At 38.3% G+C, this 20,939-nt stretch overlaps 1 pseudogene; it reads left to right on the top strand.

Annotated features, from left to right (window-relative positions):
* The first annotated feature begins 1,997 nt into the window (after nucleotides 1-1,997).
* On the top strand, nucleotides 1,998-19,698 carry LOC149820682 (peroxisomal adenine nucleotide carrier 1-like; annotated as a pseudogene).
* The last annotated feature ends 1,241 nt before the right edge of the window (nucleotides 19,699-20,939 follow it).

The raw sequence follows: 20,939 nt of genomic DNA, 5'->3' as shown, positions 1-20,939 counted from the left end.
TATGGTGGCTTACTGAACTTTTCAGTGGATTGGTCAAATCTTCTAAGTGCTGCCATGATATTATCATTTCAAAGAGGAAGGGGGAGTGGTGTTTGTGTATGTGCATGTGTGTGTGCATGCACTCTTGCTTGCGTGCACGTGAAATGTTTAGTTGGAAGTTAAAGGTTTCAGTGGGAAATGATGAAAAATAGCAGTTGAAGCCTTTAGCCTGAGGCGCACTTCATATGGAGAAATACAAGTGGGATTTCGTCTGATGTAACAACAGATTTAGAAGGAGATGATACAATGCCATCATAGTCTCTGCATGTGAAGCTCTAAATTTGCAATAAGAGGCACTCATCTAACTATAAATATCTTTAAGATTTCCAGAACCATTAAAAAGGATAAAGGTCGTCTATCAACCCTCAACTCATTTTAGTTGTGAGTTTTTTTTTTTCCGTAACTTAAAAGCTTCTGGAATCGATTTGTATTCATTCTGTACCACGAATTGATGGCAAATCAGGTTCCATCACATTGCACACTTTAGTGTGCTGCTGCACCCCACCGGCCCTCCATCTTCTGTTGGGCCCCACAGCTGACAGGTTGTATACCAGAGATGAAGGGCGGTCAGGTTCAGCGGCATACTCAAAGTGTGTGCAATGTGATTGCACCTGATCCGCCTTCCCATGAGTTGCCTTTTCATCTTGCTTCTTTTCCCTGGCATTTAAAACCATAAGTGTCATCCTTATTTTGAAAATTTAAATGTTTGCAGCAAATTACACACAAGCAATGGTTTTGCTTTCTGTTCACTTGATATTATTGAATCCTAAACCACCTCCTAATCACAGACGTTACATTTGGCTGGCCTCTAGTTGGTAAAACTCTTGAAGTCTCCCTTACCCAGGAGTACATTCCAATGTTATCAGTATCGGCCGATACACCTGAATTGTTGGCCAAATAATACAAGTTCGATTCCGATACTAAAAAACATTGGTACACTCAGCTTCAACCTTGTGGCAAGGGATGCCAGTGCCACCTGTATTTGAACATAATGTTTTGAGTTTGTGATGCTCCATCAACTTCATAACGTTCACAAGTCACCCTAGCCAATTTTTGTGGGGATCAATTTTTTTATTTTTTATTTTTATAAAGGCAAGCTTGGGTTAGGCAGACCCCCCTACCCGATATCTCTTAAGCCCCATGTGGCAGAAGGATTCAGATATCAAGCTGGTTAGGACTTGGGTCCTGCCAATTCCTCCAGTGTACAAAAACTCAAAAAAATAGGGACTTGAACAATGTTAATTCTTGCTAAAAATTTGGGAAAGGGAAAAATGTTGAGTAAATTTTAAAAAGTTGTTTCTAAGAAAGGTAACTTGAAAAGTTGAAAAATTAAAAGTACATAGTCATAGGAAAATATTATACTAAAAGTGTTTTCATAGCATTCATATTGTTCAAAATATCATAACAAATATTTTGATTTTTTTGGATTATATTTAGGGGTGTCAACTGGTCGTCTTTGACTCAGACCTTACCGTACCAAACCCTATAGGGTCAGAGTGGGTTTGGTGATAAATAAGATCTGATTAGAATCTGGGTTGAACTCAAAGCGTTCAATATTTAATACCAGAGTCGGGCCCAACATGAGTTTCGACTAAGATGCACAATTTTTCAATTCAACTGAGAAATGTGAGCCAAGACATGATCGACTAGTCCACAAGGGCCCTGCCTTCATCGATAAGGGGGCAACCATGGTTTGTCACCTGATATAGGATGACCACAGTTCAAAACCCGCGAGAGTCATTTGTTGACACAGGCAGGGAGGTCCTCAAGGGAACGGAGGGAAAAGATATGAAACAAATATCCCACATAGAAAGTAGCGTTAGGCCGAACCATTTAAATGGGCAGAGCATAAAATGCCATCAAAGTTGCGTCACACCGAGCCATGGCCTGGCTCATGTTTGGCTCGTAAAGAACTCGTTCGAACTCGTAAAATAGGCTTGGCAAGCTGCACATAAACAATGGACTTTACCAACTGGAGGTAGGTCTAGGAAACAAACTGAGCCGCTCATGGCCTGGCTCATAAAGAGCTCATAAAATAGGCTTGTTAAGCTGCATAAAAACAATTGGCTTTACCAACTCGGGTTGGACTCAGGTCTGGCATGAAATTTCACAAACCATACCCGGATCCATAGATTAATAGGACCCTTTGGGTCTGATCCAGTTTCTAATCAGACCCCCTTTTTTATCACCTGACCCTATAGAGTTTGATACAGGTCAGGTCCGGTTCAAACCCGACCATTATAGCAGGACCGTAAATAACAGGGAAGAGAAGCGCATTTAATTTTTCATAGTTAAACATGGCAGCTGCGTTGCGTCTGCCCGTGCTCCAAGTTTTCCGAGGAAGCTCTCTCTCTCTCTCTCTGTGAAAGGAAGGGGGGCAACTCTCACTCTTTCCCCTGCTTTCTTCTTTTCTTTGGCTTTTATGGTTTTGTTTTTTTTCTTCGTGGGGATTCTATCCTCTTCATTTGGTGAGGATTGGATATTCTTTTTTTAGAGTTTTTCTTCTTTTTTCGTTTCTCATGGAGATCGATTTCGAATCTATGGTGCAGGCGAAGTCTGGTGCGATGGGGTCCAAAATCGAAAAGTCAGAGCCATTGTTTTCATCCGCCCGGCCACAATCAAAGCAATTAAATTCCGAGTAACTTTCATTCAGACTTCATCGACATTTGAGATCTCCAGTAGGCTGTATTCATTCTCAAACCCATTAGGAGGTTCTGAGTGGAGCAGGTCTGTGTTCAACCCGGTCAAACCCGAACTTGTTGGGGGTTTCGGGTGGACCGGGTTTTCTCACAACCCGGTAGGATCTAGTACATGACACAGACCCGTTAGGGGTTCTGGGTGGATCAGATCTATGCCCAACCCAAACCTGTTTCAAGGTTTTTGAGTGGACCAGGTTTGAGCCTGTTTCGAAAGGATCCGATCCAGACCCGGACAGGTTCGGGGTTTGAGGTGGATCGAGTCTGAAACTCTTCTTTGAGGACTCGATCGGGACTTGGACACCTTATGGGTTTCAGGTGGATCAGGTCTGTACTTGATCTTGGAGACCAGATCCAGACCCAAACCTAGTACGAGGTTCTTGGTAGGTCGGGTATGTGCCTGTACCGGGTCTATGTTGGACCCGGTCGGACCCGTTGGGGTTTCCGGTGGATCGGGTTTGAGTCTGACCCAATCGGACTCAGAACCCTGGGACCAGGTCTAAGTCTGACCTAGTTCGAGACCCGAGCCCGTTAGGGTGCCCAGTGGATTGGGTCTGAGTCCAACCCGAAACCCCTGGACCAGGTCTAAGTCCTACCCGATCGAACCTGGGCTCGTTAGGTTCCAGGTGGACCTAGTCAACATGTTGGGGGTTCCGAGTGGACCGGGTTTAAGTCCGACCAGGCCTGGGACTTGGGCTCATTGGGGTTCCAAGTGGATTGGGTCTGAGTTCGACCCGATCCTAAATCTCGGACCCGGTATTTGGATTATGGGTGGATCGAGTCTGGGCCTAACCCATTGAGACTCAGTCCAACCCATTACTGTTTTAGGGTAGACCAAGTCAGGTCCTTGGGTCAGATTGGGGTATAGAACCAGACCCTTTAACCCATTAAGGACAATATTGGTCCAAGAATTGATTCAGGGCATTTTAAAATAGATTCAATGATTTTTTGAACCATTTCATGCTTTTAGGGACCGATTCAATGGGTTATGAGACCCGTTTGGGCCACCTATGATCGGTTCGAGGGTTTTTCTGACCCGTTCAATGATTTTCTCGATCGATTCACGGTTTTTTTTATCGTTTCAGGGCATTTAAGGACCAATTTAGGGCGTTTTAAGACCCCAATACTGGATATGACTCCTATATGCATGTCTTTGTCATTGATCTCATACTTTTTGATAACTTTAACATGATATAAAGTGTGTTTAATATTGTTTGTGTTATCCATGATTGTTTAAGAATGGGATTATGAATATGTGCATTATTTATGTGTTGTGACATACTTTACATAAGCTTACGATAAAAGATTTTGATCCAATCACTAATGTAATCATCAAAGTGGTCCGAATTGTATTGATTGAGGGTTTCTTAGATCGTGTTAAGATTGAAATTCAGTATCACGATTGTGTGTGAGTTTATAAAACGATGATTATACCTAAATGTAGGTCATTATGTTTCAAATTCATAGGGTATAATAGTAGGTGTTTACACCAGCCCATAAAGCATGTTCATACCCAAATATATAGTGTCGAATTGCCTTTGGTTACATGATCTACTAGTTTTATCAATTGAAGTCAACTCTTTAAGAATTAAGAAGGTGAAACAACTATGAATATTATTGATTTCACAAAAATGGAATGATAATGACCTTATTATGCTTGTCTTAGAAAATATGAATAATAAAGGGTCTCATATTACCTTTTTGATCTAAATATCGTATAGAGCGATTATCTTACTCATAAAGAGAATAGTACAACCGATCCAAAGGCTGTTTATGAAAAGTGAGAGCGCTCAGAATGCGTTCTATGAAAAGTGAGAGTGCTCAAATAATCTTAATCTGTTGTTTTTGCAATCATGAGTGACTAAGAATATTAGAGACGCCATATCTCACTCCAGGACAATGAAGAAATTTCTTAAAATCATTGAGGCAAAAATTATTAATTTAAATGAGATTTTATTTCGAGCCATATAAATAAGAAACTTCATTATGAGTCTTCTTAGTATAGTGGAGGATAGAGAGATGAAGATGCGATTCTTTGACATGGGAATGAGTGTTTTAATGGTGGCCTTCAACATAGCAGGCAGTAGCAGTCTTCTTTGTTTTATTATCTAAAGGACCTATATTTCTTTCATTTAAGTTGAAGATTGCTAGATCTTCATCTTAATGGGCCTTTATTTTTGGTGGATCAAACCATGTTTCACACACAAGCAAGTTGAAAATTGAAATAAACCTTTTAGATACAGCAGAAACAAACTCTAATGTCTGCAATGCGGGAATTGTATCAACAAGTGAATTCTCTGGAAAATATCAGATCTGTACATACTTAGAACCATAGTTGCCAGAAGCGCTTAATGTAAGTAGTAATTGCAATTCCTAAGAAGCTGGAAGTGGAAGCATTCAGAAATCAAAATTCCCATGACATGGAAATCCCTATTCTTTTGACCGGGGATCTCAATTCTCTTAGAAATCTTGATTCCTTGGTAGAGGTCCATAAGAATTCTGATTCTCTTACATGAGAATCTCTATTCGCATGAACAGAAATCTCAATTTCATCAGGGATCATTCAAATGATTTCATGTATTGCTTCTCAAATGATTCGCCTTTCCATTTGCTACACACACACCTGCACGTTCACACAGTATCATTCTTGGAGATGCATGTTCGACGTGGCTTCTTGCTTAATGTTCAACTTCCCACAAACTGCACTTGTTTTGACTAGGCATATTCTCACTCTTGATGGATGCATTTAGAGAAGCTCTATTATTCCATGGTTGCTTCTTCAATTAAGGGCAGAGATGCTTTAAACTGGCTACTTCAATAAACAGAATCCGCTGATATGAGTTTCAACCATGTCCTTATCTACATGCTTTTGCTCTGTGGCTTTTATTTGACCTTTCATTTTCTTCTAAAGATAAAGTTTTGAGTTAGTCTGGATTCCTATATTCCTTCACGTTAATTCTCACTTCCACTTCCAAATATTCATTCGTCTTCTATGTCTCCTAGTTTCTTCAAGCTATATTAGATCAATTTCCATACAACTGTCAGTTCTCCATATGGATGTAGGCACACATGTGAAACACAGGAGTTGTCTCTGTTATGAAGACATGATGGTTTCACATCTGTTATTATATGCATCACATGGGTCATGTAATTTTCATTACTTTCACTGAATTGGTAATTGAGCAAAACTTTGGTATTATCATCTTGTTCCAAATTCTTAAGTCTAGTGTATGACTGACATACAAGAAAGTTGGAGCAATATTGTTTTCATTTAAGAATGTGTGCCATGCTTTTATCTTAACTGACTTGATCGCTTAAGAATATCCTGATATGTTTTCTGCCTAATGTTGTTACCTTTAGTTTATTTAGGTTATATATGTACAAAATTTTTTGTTGACTCTTTTATCTCTTTTGGCACTAAATAAGTGCAGGAATCTTTCAGATGTTCTGTGGGAAGCTGTTTCAATTCGCCTGGTTCTCTCATTGTACCAGGGGCTTAGTACAAAGAACTTGCAATCATTTATAGCACCATTTATTTATTTTTATAGTTATAGTTATTTTAAGACGCTATATTTGAGCAAGCGCCAGACAAAATCAATTGACACAAAAGCAAACCTGATTGTTGCTGCCGCTGCAGGTGCCTGCACTTCGATAATTACACAGGTATCGTGTCCCTTGCCAAAAAATTTAGTCATTACTTGAAAGGACAAAAGCTTATAGTCATAATTTATTTTGCTTCTTTTCTTTCTGGTTATACTTGAATTTGTTTCACAGAAGGAGCATCCTGTTTTTTACAATGGTCTTTATTTGTCAGATTCTTGACTTGGCATTTTCTTTTTTCTTTTTGCCCCCCAAATATTAGCCATTAGATACGACATCATCTCGGATGCAAACTAGTGCATTTGGGGAATCAAAGGGACTTTGGGAAACTCTTTCGCATGGATCCTGGAGTTAGGCATTTGGTGGCCTTGGCATATCACTTCTACTTGCATCAAATCCTGCTATTCAGGTAGTTAATTGTCTTTTAATGGTGAACCTTTATTTATTATTATTAGTTTTGTGCTGGAAGCCTGGAATCGGCTGGGTATATAATGAGGGGTGGAGGTTCCTAGCTTTTATATATTCGTGCTCGCACATGTATGTTAACACACACACACACATAGCTTATCTTTGATACCCTGATACTGTACTCTCTAGTAGAAAGACATGGTTGCAGGTGTTATGTAGTCAATCAGATGTAGATGTTTGTTTAGTAAGAGACGACTTTGAATCTAATTGTTTTGCTGAGAAATTTGTCTTATTTTTAATATGAAGTATTGGTACCTTGCTGGCTGTTGATTTTTAGTGCCTGAGATCATATAGAAAATTATTCCTTGTGATAGCATAGCCTTGATAAATTTGTGATGTGGTGTGATTGGAATAAAGAGAAGGATGGGTAAGCTATTTGTGTTTTCTCCTGGTAGCTTATGTAGATAAAGAAGTTACAAAAAATTTGAATTGGAGATCAATGGACCCTCTTGCATGGGTTACAATAAGATCCGGAAAGGTTAAATGGCAAGAGAATCGTCATGAGTGGGAGTGACTGTTCTTCATTGGTTTGATTACTTTTATGACTTTAACTTATGGATCATTAGGATGGATTCCTTGTCATCTCATTTGTATTTCTATACTGTTATATATTCTTTTTACAAATAATTAATGGAAAAAATAATGGCAACAATTAATCTCAAGTAGTCTTTAAGATATGTATGAAGGAGTAGTAACCAATGTCCGCACTTGTGGAGGGGTGACAACCAATTTTCCTATAACGGTTGGGTTACATCAAGGATCTACTTTAAGCCCTTTCCTATTTGCTATAGTGATGGATGAGCTTACGAGATCAATTCAAGAAAATGTGCCGTGGTGTATGTTGTTTGCTGATGATATTGTTTTGATTGATGAGTCTAGAGCTGGGGTTAATGCTAAGTTAGAATTATGGAGACAGACATTGGAAGCAAGAGGTTTTAAGTTAAGTAAGAGTAAGACAGAATACATGGAATGTCGATTTAGTAAGCAACGAAGTAGTGAAGCTTGGTGAGCACGAAATACCGGTGGATGATTCTTTCAAATATTTGGGATCTATCATTCAAAAGTATGGAGAAATTGATGGAGATGTAAATCATAGGATAAAGGTTGGGTGGATGAAATGGAAGAGTGCAACTGGAGTGTTGTGCGATCGTAGAATGCCATTGCGGTTGAAGTGAAAGTTTTATAGGACGACTATTAGGCCCGCTTTACTATATAGTACAGAATGTTGGGCTGCCAAGAGACATCATATTCAAAAAATGAGTGTAGCTGAGATGCGTATGCTGAGATGGATGTGTGGAAATACAATAAAAGATAAGATTCAGAACGAGGAGATACGTAAGAAGGTAGGCGTTGCACCCATTGAAAATAAGATGAGAGAGAATCGTTTACGGTGGTTTGGACATATTCGACGAAGGCCTAATGATGCTCCAGTTAGAAGGATGGAGAAATGGGAAAATATATTAGTTAAAAGAGGTCGGGGTAGGCCTAGGAAGACATGGATGGAGGTGATAAGAAAGGATATGAATGCTTTGAACCTCACCGAGGACATGGCATTGGATAGAAATGAATGGGGGAGAAGGATTCATGTGGAAGACCCATAATGATTTTCTTTGTTGGTTCATATCGCCGACCCCAATTGTTTTGGGATGAAGGCGTAGTTGTTGTTGTTGTTGTAGTAGTCTTACATTCTTCTTTTGGCTCTTCTTGACCAGGTGGCATACATTTTTTCAAGTAACCCTCCTCTATGAGGCATGAATAGTGTTACACATAAATACTGACATAAATATCCATTTGATTAAATATAGGTTTTCTTTGCTGATCATGTTCTGTTTACTAAAAAGTACTTGTCCTGCTATTTCTTCCGTGCAGTTTGCTTCTGATTGTTATGTTTAGGCATGATTTTCTGTTGCCTACCAGCAATCATATACAATAAGTGTACATATGAGCTGATGTGTCATTGGCATCCTAATTGCAGCTGTACTTACGATGCATGTCTTTGAAGATTATTGATATGTACTTTCACAGATATTGACATATATTATTGACTTGGTCCACCTCCTTCAAAGAACATTTTGTATGACAAAAGCTTGGCTGACAGGTCTACTGGATATCCAAGTTCTGTGCCCAGAATCTGCAATTAAGTTCTTTTATCAAGCAGGGCTTTTGTATGAACGGGATAGCTACACAAGTATGGGGAATCCAATAAGCAGAGAGTTGGTAGCAGTAGGACCCATACAGTCATGCTCCTTGTGCATCATGTACTATATAAACTTGAAAGTTAACAGATAAAAGGATCTTCCGTGAACGTATTTAATTTTAAAAACTGCTAGGTCAAAATGGACCCATCTATCTTAAGAACAAAAAGAGAATGTTCTATTTATTTATTTTTGCTAGGTTAACTGTCCACAACTCTGTTACTAACTGATTGATAAAAATTGACATAAAGCTTTTCATTCTGATGTATAAACTTGTGCTACTGATCTTTGAATGCAGTACACAGTATTTGATCAATTAAAGCAAAGAATGTTGAGGCGGCAAAGAACCAACCTGATGACAGAATCTCCCTCTCCTCAAGCTGTCTGCATTTTTGGCTTTTGTACTTGGTGCGCTTTCAAAGAGTATCGCTACATTCTTCACATATCCATTAATAAGGTACTAGCAGTGATGATATTTTCCTGCTACTGTGCTACTTACTGTGACAATGCTGCAAGCTCAGATCTTGAAGACTGTCCTAGGTTCAGCCTTGGGGATAATGATAAAACAGAAGATTTCTAAGACCACATGGGTTTTGATGCTTGCGTTGCGCTGGTACCTTTTTATTGTTAGGAAGAGTGAAGAATATTTGATAGGTGTTCAAGATTGCTCCTCAACCTTTCTGCGATCGTTAGGGTTCTCGGGTTCGAACCCCATGGGGGCCATCCCCAGCTTGATTTATCAAAGAAAGGAAAAGCTTATAAGCAAAAGAATTATTCCCGACTGGTGGTGCATTTGCATATAATGGGTATTTCTGGCTTTATCACTAACCAGTGGGAGTGAAGCAAACATGAATGAATAACCCATCCATTTTGTTATTGACAAGGTGCAATAAATTAGATCATAATCATGTCTCAAATTGTAAGCATGATTCTTGATTCACGAGTAGCTCTCTCTCTCTCTCATCTGTTCTATGATCCTGTTCTTGTGAAAGCACAGTGCTTGTTGTCATGGATTGAAAGCACAAGGAACTAGAATCCATGGAGTCCTGGTGTTTTTTGTAGGTTTAAATATTTGATTTGAACTGATTTTCTGTATCAAACACTGTTTTTTATATATAAATCCTTGAACGGGAAGAAGAAAAGCTTATTAGTATAAGTTGTATGTATATATATAGAGTAGATCATAGGTGCTTGTTTCTGGTGTTTTTTTCGCAGTTCTGGCCCCATAAATGTGTTGGTCATGGTCGATTTATGAGGAATCCACACTTGGATCATGTGTTTTCAATGAAAAAAATGATATTTGGAGCTTCGAAAATTTATAAAGATTTTGGACCATTGATTCTTCGCACCTTATAAAAACTCACCCATGTGTCAGAAACCAACACTTTAAGAGCTGATCCTTATAAAATCAAGTATATAGATCACATCTGTACCATCAAAACTTAAAAATAAAACAAAAAAGATATAAAAAAACTCATCAAGCACTTATCACAAGTATCTAGGCTCTACTTATATATATACATATATATATATACATATACATATATATATATATATATATATATATATATATATATATATATATATATATATATATATATATATATATATAGAGAGAGAGAGAGAGAGAGAGAGAGAGAGAGAGAGAGAGAGAGAGAGAGAGAGAGAGAGAGAGAGTGGTTTGTAAGGGTGCACCAGATAATGTCTTTTACATGATTTGTTTAGTAAAAAATACGTTTTTTTTATCATACCATTGCAGTACATAAGAAAGATTTTCAAGGGTGTAAAAAATTAATGGCTCACAATTTTTAGAATTTAACAACATAAATTCATGATTTTATTTCTGAAAAAACATGATCCAGAGTTGGACTCTTAGCAAACAAACTATGTGATAACACCTCCATAGGTTTGGATTGAGTGTGAGATGTTTTTGAACCTCGTGCACAACGAGTACTCACAATATCTATATCACTACAATCAATGATAATCGGTGGTATTTCTTCTCTAACGATCAAGTTTTTCACTATTAGACTTTACATATTGGATTTTTATCATTCATTTAGTGAATTACATTTTGTATTATGAAATTTTGATGTTTAGATGCATTTTTTAAAGCACTAAAAATCAATGTCCCACAATACTTTGTACCGTAAAGTTTTAAATGCATTATGAGATGTCAATTTTTGAGGTTTAGAAAAACATGTCTATATGTCATAAAGTCTTCTTGTAAAATATTTTTCTTGCTAAAAAAATTATAAAGAACAAATATGCGAGGTCTGATTGATGAGATGCTCAAGCATTGAATAAGGGAGAGCTGTTGGTTGTAGATTTTGGACCTTCCTTTGATTGAACAGTCCTCCTTTATATATATATATATATATATATATATATATATATATATATATATATATATATATATATATAGAGAGAGAGAGAGAGAGAGAGAGAGAGAGAGAGAGAGAGGTTTACTTGCTTGTTATTTGTTTTTTCTTATGTTCCCAAGAGGGTTCTAACTAATATATCGAACCTGCAATTATCTGACTTGGCTTTGTCAATCGGGCTCTGTTTTGGGTTAGGTTGCCTAATTTCTTGAATGGATTAAACGGCCAAAAATTGATTTGACAATTCACGTATGACACCGCTTTTGTTGTTCCCCATCTTTACCAGATTTGCGTCAAAATGAACTTTCAAATCTGTAAGGTTTGAAAACCGAATGTCCAAACTGCTGTCATATAACTATCCAAACGGACGTGGTTTACCAGCATATATAATCTTGGTTTAAAATAATTAAAATGGTATAGAAGGCAGCTAACGTATGCCTAATCAAAACTAGACAACCCTGCAACAAATGCATGAAATAAGCAATAAATAACATAAGCAAACAAAAGTTTTTTTTCGATAGAAAAAATGGTTGAGAGGTTATTTTATATGCTGCAGCACTGTATGCTTCACTGCTGATGACCATCCATCTCAACATTTCTTGATATGGCACTCCGAGTTGCAGCGGGCTCCAGGTGAAGGTGCTGACCCCTTCATCCCAGGTTTGACTCGTGCTGTGTCTTTAACAGGCGGGCTCGAGGTTTACCTGGGGTGATCCCATTAATCAGTCGGGTTCTCAGTGAGGGTTCATCATAAAAAAAAAAACATTTCTTGAGATGGACACCACACCCATCTTGAGAAATGCCAAGATGGGTGGCTGTGAATGGCTGCATATGATGTGAATACAGAGGTTAAAACTCACGCGCTGCCAGGACTATGATCGTTAGTATGGCAGGCAGAGCCAGCATGATTAGGTCTATGAACTTGGAGGTTGTTTCTCCTTGTAAATATAAAAAAAAAAATGCCAAGGGTCTGTTTGAAACTTTGAATATTCCAATCTCAAATTGGGATTTGTGGGATTTGAGATCTAAGAATTAGAGATATACCTACTTTTGGCATCACCCATGAATCTCCATTAAAATATGAATCTTAGATCTTCATTTTAGGGGATATTAGACCAGGTGTTTGTTTACCTTCAGTTTTGGTGAGTTCTACATTAGATTAATATACGGATTTAAGATCCTTGGTATTCAAACCCAAACTAAATCAGTTTTAATAATGTTAATGTTTACTAGTTAATTGTGATATTTACACAAAAAAACCTGCCTTGGAGATCAAAGACCTAGCTGCACTGGCTCTGCCAGATGTAAGTAGGCACTATTATTGTCCTCTGCCCAATTTATTAACACTTAAAAAGAATTGCATAGAGGAATCGTGATGATCAAGCTGGGGATTAAGGCACCCCTCCTTTCCATACTGTTGAAATATATTATTTATAAGGCCAAAACTGCCATTTTTAAACTATGTAGGGCTTGGGAAATGACTATACAAAGCCATGGGACAAACTTGTTAGGTTGCAGTACAAGCTTGTCTGTGTCACATGTGATGCAAGGAATCAGACATTCCAGCATAATTCTAGTTCAGATGTGACAACAATTTCTTTGAGAGTTTGACATGGTCTCGTAGTATAAGCTCAAAAAAACCAATATCATAGCGGACACACTAGACAGAAAAGGCGAGTAGGCAGTACAAGCTTGTCTTCTTGATCGCATTCGAGAAGGCATCCAATCCAATCCATCAGCTAAGCACCTAGTGACCCTAATTAAACAAGTGAAAACCAGTGAATTCACATTACCTTGTATTGGGACGTCGAGTCCTAATGATATGGTTGTATAATGGGTAGGAGTCAGCCTAACCCCAGCTGGCCTATAAAAAAAACTGATGAAACCGGGCCGATGAAATTTTCATCTCCAAGAAAAAACATTATTATCTTCTATCAGAAAAAAAATATATATTTTTTAAGGCAAGCTTGGGTTATGCAGACCCCCACAGTTATTATTCAGCGTGGGGTTTGAACCTACAACGTCCCACCACAAGAAGTCATGCACTGATAGCTCTTGTCAGAAAAATACCTAATTTTCCTTTTGGGGCTTCTACTCTCACATAGTTCTATCTGGAGATTCGTTACTCAGGAGGGTAACTAATATTATTCCTTGAAATAAAGCCTCGATCCGAGTGCTGTATGTTTTTGAAAGTAGTGGTATTCTATGAATTAATGTGAAGATTTTGGGAAAGGGATATTATGTAAGTTTGGTTTTATTCAAATGCCATTTTGAATCTCATGCAAATAGTAAAATAAATCTCATTTGCACAGCTAACCAAACATGTCTGACTTAGAATCTTTAGCAAATAAGAAAATAAATCCCATTTTGCACAGATAACCATACATGTGATTTGGAATCTCATGAAAATAAGAAACTAAAATGTGATTTGAAATCACTGATTTAAAACCAGTGGAATATGTGATTTGAAATCATATGATTTGGAATGTAAGCAAATCACATGTCAAAGCAGACAGTTGTCAATTCTGTGACTCTAGATAAATACAACATAGTTGCTGATGGTGTTGCTATTGTTTTTTTTGTTTGTTTTTGAAAGGCAAGCTGAGGTTAGGGAGACCCCTACCAGTTGTACAACAATACCATTGAGATTTGAACTTGCACACTAGGGGTGGCAAAACCTGACACGACCCGCCAACCCACCTCTTAGGCGGGTTCGGGTTTGGAAAAAATGAACCCGTTTAATAAACGGTTTGACCCACCTAACCCGTTTATTAAACGGGTCGGGTTCGTGTTAGGGGTATGCCAACCTGCCAACCCGGCTGACCCGTTTAATAAACGGGTTAGGCGGGTGGGTCAACCCGCCAACCAGTTTGCCAACCCGCCAACCCGACCCGCCATCCTGACCCGCGAACCCGTTTACCCAACCCAACCCATTTATTAAATGGGTTGGCGGGTCGTGTCGGGTTACCCGTTTATTAAATGGGCTGGGTTCGTGTTTGCCACAGCCAACCCATTTAATAAACGGGTCGGGTTCGGGTTGAGGTATGCTGACCCGCCAACCCGTCGGGTCGACCCGCCAACCCGACACGATTGCCACCCCTATTGCACACTAGCTCCTACCAGGCAAGTGGAGCCCCCATTTGTGTTTTTTTTTACCAGAGAGAAACTGTTATTTTATTTCGCTAAAGGTGCTATTTTTTTTTAAAAGGCAACCTGGGGTTAGGCAGAACCCTAATTGATACAACGATACCATTGGGATTTGAACTTGCAACGTCCCAACACAAGGTGATGTGCACTAGCTGCTCCTTCCAGACAAGCAGAGCTCAGTTGGTCAGAAAAGTGCCATGTTGACCATGACTCTGTTTTACTGTTTGCAGTGTAAAACTCTAGGATTACTCTCTTCTACCCAATAGGGATGGATAAATTTTTGCTGGCTTTGAGCCTGTGGCAAGGAACATGCACCCTGGGTATTTACACTGTTGGCTTTCTTCAAGTTGACGACCCTAAGTGTATGTCACAGTGAGTCAACATTTTGGTGGTGTCCCCGGTGCCATGAGCAAACATGCTTGGACATGTGGACATACATTGACATGTATATATAATATTTTAATGTTATTTTATTATTTTTTAATATTTTAAAGTTGTTATTTTAATAAAAGTATTTTTAACATTAAAATATCAAAAAATATACTTTTATTGGTAAAAAAGAACAAAAAATCATGTATACTCTGTCATATTTTTCAAAAAAAAATTTGAACTTCCGAGTCAAACCTGTGTCATGCATCCTCATGTCCATGTGTCTTTGTAACTAGCCCTAAGTTGACCCACCTAACTAGGTGTGCCAAGCTTTTTTGGGCAAATAAAATATATTGGTACCAAACCATGTTTCTTATATTTTCTAGTGGTTGAAAACTTGAAATCAAATTGTTGAACAGCTAAGATCCTAAGCAAAATCATATCATGGTCGACTTTGGTCTTGAGTAGCACAAAAGACCTTAGTGAAGCATGTGTTCTACTTACTTGAGTTGACCCCATGTATTTAGTTGGCTATAACTTTGATCATTAGGCATCGTGTATATATATATATATAGGTCCGTGCTAAACCCATTTGGTGTTAAACCGGAACTAAAGCGTGCGCATTTATGGATGATCATTGTGCAAAAATAAAAAATCGCGCCGAAAATTTTTTACTGACGTAATAAAAGCGCCAGTAAAAGTTCTATTAAAGGTTTGAGACTTTTACTAGTGTTTTTTTAGTGCGCCACTAAAGACCTTTTTAAAAATACGTTCGTCGAATTTTAGTGGCGCACTGAAAACGCCAGTAAAGGATTTAGACCTTTAGCGGAACTTTAGTGCGTCATTAAAGGTCTTTTTGCTAAAATTCATGTTTTTGACGTAATTTTTGTGTTTTTTGCGTGCTGGCCTTTAGCTTCGATTTAGCACCAGCTTGGTTTACCATGAAACCATTACTCTCTCTCTCTCTCTCTTTATATATATATATATATATATATTTGAGTTAATCTAATATTAAATTAATTGTGGTTGACATTAGATGTATTTTCTTTTATTAAAATGATTAGAACACTCTTAATGGCATTTTGGAAATGTAAGGTTAGTAAAAATCTTAACTTTGATAGCTAAGATATTTCACTTTCCAATTCATTAAAGTTCAACAGACTTATAATGCCCAAAAAAGTCTTTTAAAAATATTTTAATCATTTTAATAAGATTGAATCATTTGATGTTAATCATGACTAGTGTAATATATATATATATATATATATATATATATATATATATATATATATATATATATATATATATATATATATATATATATATATATATATATATATATATATATATATATATATATATATATAGTATAGATAGATTCTAAACTCAAATTCAGATATTATGCAGCCAATTCGGATCCAAATCAAAATCTAAACTAGATTTATGTATAGAGTTGAATGTAGATCTGAATTTTGAGTGGTAACACTGAATCTGATAGGACTGATAACAAGAGTTTTCACATGCAAAAAAGCAAAAATGAATTGGATTTCATCAGGTCCGTAATTTAAAATCACCAAAAGTAACTAAATTAATTCAAATCCAAATTCTATACTAACATATATTTGAACCTTATTTTGATATCCATATTCACAAATACCTGTGGAGAAGGTTTGTATCCTTCATCCCAGGTTCGACTCCCATCGGGTGTATAGGTGTCTTTAACTGGTGGGTTTCGTAAGTGCTTGGGTGTCGGTGACCCCACCCAGGGTTTATCTTGTTGGAGAGCAGGCCCATTAACCCATTAAGTAACCTGGTTCTTGCCCGGGGTTTGTTGTCATGGGCAAGACAAAAAATCACATCCTCAAGTAAAAGTCAGAATTCAGACCCGAGGTCCAAATCAGCCTAATACAGTTTGCACCAGTTAGGACTCGATTCATGTCCAAGTGGGACCCATATCTACCAAATTCAACCCTCGAATCTGATGTACCCAGGATAGTAAGCTCGGGCTTGGGTCAGGATCCGATCCACAAAGAGTCCTTTTAATATATTTTTCTTACAAAAAGAGAGAAAGAGAGAGCCGAAATGCGATCAACATTACTTAAAAATGAAACTCAACAAAGCGTTGAGTCCCACAAGCACAAATACAACAACACTACATGAAAACACCATTTACACACAAACAGAAAAACCCGAACACAAAACAGAAAACTCATCAAGGACCACAGACATCTAGATGAGGATCGGTTGGAGGCAGAGGCAGGTCTTTGAGATATATGCGTAAGATAGCATACACATCAGCCAAGACCCTATGAGTCAAACGGTTAAGGTTGAACGGGACATCCCAAAAAGTAGCATTATTTCTGGCCATCCATATGAACCACCACACTGTAAATAACCAGACTCTCCAAATAGTCCTCCACTTCTTTTCGCATCTAATCATAGTAGGGCCAAGGATAAGATCTAACGCAAAAAAGCCCTCCCGCACAACAACTGATGGAGCCCTCCAAGTTTTAGAAAACAATTCCTGAAACACTTCACACGACCAAAAAAGATGTTGTGTGGTTTCTTCATCCTGTCGACAAAGCACACACCAACTAAGAAACTGAAATCCCATCCTCTTGATATTGTTATGGGTTTGTATCCGATCATAAAGAATCAACCAAACCAATATCTTGGTCCTCAGAGGTGGTCCCTTCGCCCATAAAGCATGTTTGGGGATCCAGCCCAGACCTGTAGGTAAAAGATAACGCTAGACCTTGTGGACTTAGAAAACTCCCACAATTGAGACTGCCCATTGAAGCCAAGATCCGTCTACCCCCACGTCCAAATCGCTGTCAAGAAACAAACGCAATGCCCTAAACCACATTTTCCTCAAATGCGATGTGTATGGTCCACGAGCCCCTCGACGAACAACAAGTGAATCGATTAGACCATATTTCAGTCGGAGGAAGTTTGCACATGCATCCTGTGAATTATGAGTCAACCAACACTGCTTCACAGCCAATGCCACACTCCTTTTATGCAAAACAAAAATTCCTAAGCCAGCCATAGTCTTTGGCATAACGATGGAGTGTCATCCCACCAAGTGTCTCTTATAAGGTCCATTTACTCCACGCCACAAAAAATTTGACAGGACGCGGTTAAGCTGTTGCTCAACGTTGACTGACATGACACAAACCGACATGAAGAATTTCGGAATCACTGACAAAACATGCCTGATCAAAGTAATTCTGCCTGTAAGAGACAAATATCTGGCACGCCAAGATTGAAGCTTAAGACACACATTGTCAACAACTGGTGCCCATGATGTTTTAGAGGTTGCCTTGACTTGTAGGGGTAGCCCTAAGTACTTAATCGACAACGACCCTAAAACGCAGTTGAAATTTTTTTCCGCCGCATTTTGACTGGTAGGATCGTCATTTAGAAGCGTGACCGAATACTTATTTTCATTGAGCCTCAACCCAGACAAAGTTATGAAAAACATGAGAATAAGCCTTGCGCGGAACATATGTTGTACTGAAGCCCTTCCAAAGACTAGCATATCTTCTGCATATTGTATAATAAGCCCAGAAAAACCTTGGATATCCAACGACTGTACGAAGTCCCTTGTATACGCGCGTCTAAGAACCACCGCAAGTCCTTCTGCCACTCCATTAAACAAAAGCGGAGATAACGGACATCTCTGAAAATTGCTCACCCTTTGTCCATGACGCGCCTCGATTTTTTTTTTAATTGTTAATAATTTTTTTGAGGGGTGCTCTGTACAGGATCAAGCTTCGGAGATGATGTCCAATGGTGGGTATTCGGCTCTCTACAGTCAGAAGGTCTCTGGATTGGTCCCGGTAAGATCCCATTTCCCTCTCCCTCCCCTTTCTGTGTTTTTTTAAATTTTTTTCTATTTTTTTCCTTTCCGAGATCGTTCGATCTATCAAAATTTGCTTTCATTTGGTTTTCCTCTTCTTGGTCGTAGCTTGTTTTGTTTGTTTGTGTTTTCTGTTTTTCTTTCTTAATTCGTCTAGTTAGCGTTTCTTAGAGTTCTCGTTGTTTCTGTTTGAGCTGCAGGCTGTTTCAAGGCCCGACCATGTAACCTTGAAATTCTCAAGTATTTGTTTTTCTTCAATTCTGATTACAAAATGCTAACCATGATTTCATGGAGTGATTTGATTTGTTATCGAATTTGTGATTTAGTGGTTTTTTTACTGGAATTATTGGTTAAATTTTTTTGGTGGTCTTGATTTGTATATGCAGAATCCAATCTTCAGACGTTTTCCCCAACTGAGCCCCACGGGAAGATTTCCGGGTTGTATCGGCCGCCGCCCGATGCCGATGTTATGAACACTCTCGATCTGGTTTTATGCTTCTTGCTGATTAGTTTCTGATCGCAAATTGCATTTTTGATATTGAAATTTGGGGTAGATCCGTTCCCTCTTTATCTCATTTTCGCGTTACTTCATATTGCATGATTGAGTTTTGGGTGTTTAGGGTGTTTTCATATGTGGTTCTGAAAGGGTAGTAATGTTGGGATTGTGAATTTCATGTAGCAAGTGTGTAATTGGGAATGCATTTTGGTGTTTCTTAGATACATTTTCGAAGCCAGCTCCGGGAAGCGGAGGTGGTGGCGGAAACAGCAGCGGCGATGAGAGTCAGCCAACCGGCTGGTTCCGATTGTTCACGGTTGCAGCTTACAAGCCATATTTCGATGTCGACACATCGGATGTCTTGGAAAGAATTAGGGATTCCCTTATTCCATTCAAGGGAAATTTTTCGGAGAGGACAGTGAACAATCCTGACTTGTATGCTTGATTGTTATTGTTAATACATTTCATCTTGGCTTTCTTGTAGCACATATAATGTGCTTGCTTTCTACAAAAATGGTATGCTGCCCTTTGTAGTACCTGGGTTATACATATTCATCTGATATTGCAGCTGCTGGTTGCTTGAATGCATAATTGATCAGTTTGGATTCATTAAAATAATTGATTTGCTCATTTTAATGTTAATGTGAACTATAATGAACTAGGTAGTGTCTCACTCTTATCAGCATTTCAACTCTTGTTTATGCTTTTGCTGTTTGATGAGATCTTTGATTTCCTTGAACTCACTATTTATGCTGGCCAATCTCATTAATCCAGCATGATCTTAATTTTATCTTGATGCATTCATGCTTGTGATCATGAAGGAAAAAACTTCTGGTTATTCTAATCTTTGTTAAGAAGGCATATTATTGTTTAGTGATTTAGTTTCAGTAGTATTATCTTAAACTTGTTGCTCAGTCTCCATTAAGAAAAGATCTACTTGTTCTTGCAATGGAAGAACAATGTTGGTCAATAATTACTGCTAGTAATTTGTAGACATATTCACCAAATACCAACATGCAATTCAATCCATATGGGTGACCCTATGATGTGAAGCACAAATTGCATCTGCTATCAATTTATTTCTGTACACATATGTCACAGCAATAAACCAATCTACTCCTGTGTCGAATCCCATTATACGCTTTTCCTAGTGGGGAACTATAAAAGAATAGCATGTCCCCATGTCCTTTTATCCATGTCTTGACATATACATATGCTTCTCTATGAGATTTGAACTGTCACATTAATGTGGGTGCGGGTACAAGTGTGACACGGCATTTTAAAAAGACTTAGGTGAGGGGGTGTGGATATATATAGCCTTTTTGTGTGCATGCAAATACATATTTAAATATATACTATAGAAAAAACTAGACTCAGTTAGGTTAACTGGGTCTAGTTTTGGACAGAAATGAACTGCGGTGAGGTTGACCGCACCTGCCACTGCAGAAGCCGTGTCCAAGTGTTGCACCCACACGGATACAGGTGCGATGCGGGTGCATGGTCCTTTTAGAACAGTTCGTGTTACATAGGATTTGAACTGCAGACCGATGCTAGGATTTTATGGCTCTGCCAGTCCAGGTATGGCATCTGATGCAAGTCTTTTTTTGGCTTGGATTGGGATATCTGTTTCTAGTTTGTCTGTTTTCTCTGTGGCTTGCTAGTGAAATCGATCAAGAAGGGAACCTG

Source organism: Nuphar pumila, chromosome 12 (assembly GCF_984573655.1).
Source record: "Nuphar pumila chromosome 12, dmNupPumi1.hap1.1, whole genome shotgun sequence".
Taxonomy (NCBI): domain Eukaryota; kingdom Viridiplantae; phylum Streptophyta; class Magnoliopsida; order Nymphaeales; family Nymphaeaceae; genus Nuphar; species Nuphar pumila.
This window is presented reverse-complemented; position numbering and strand designations above follow the sequence as displayed.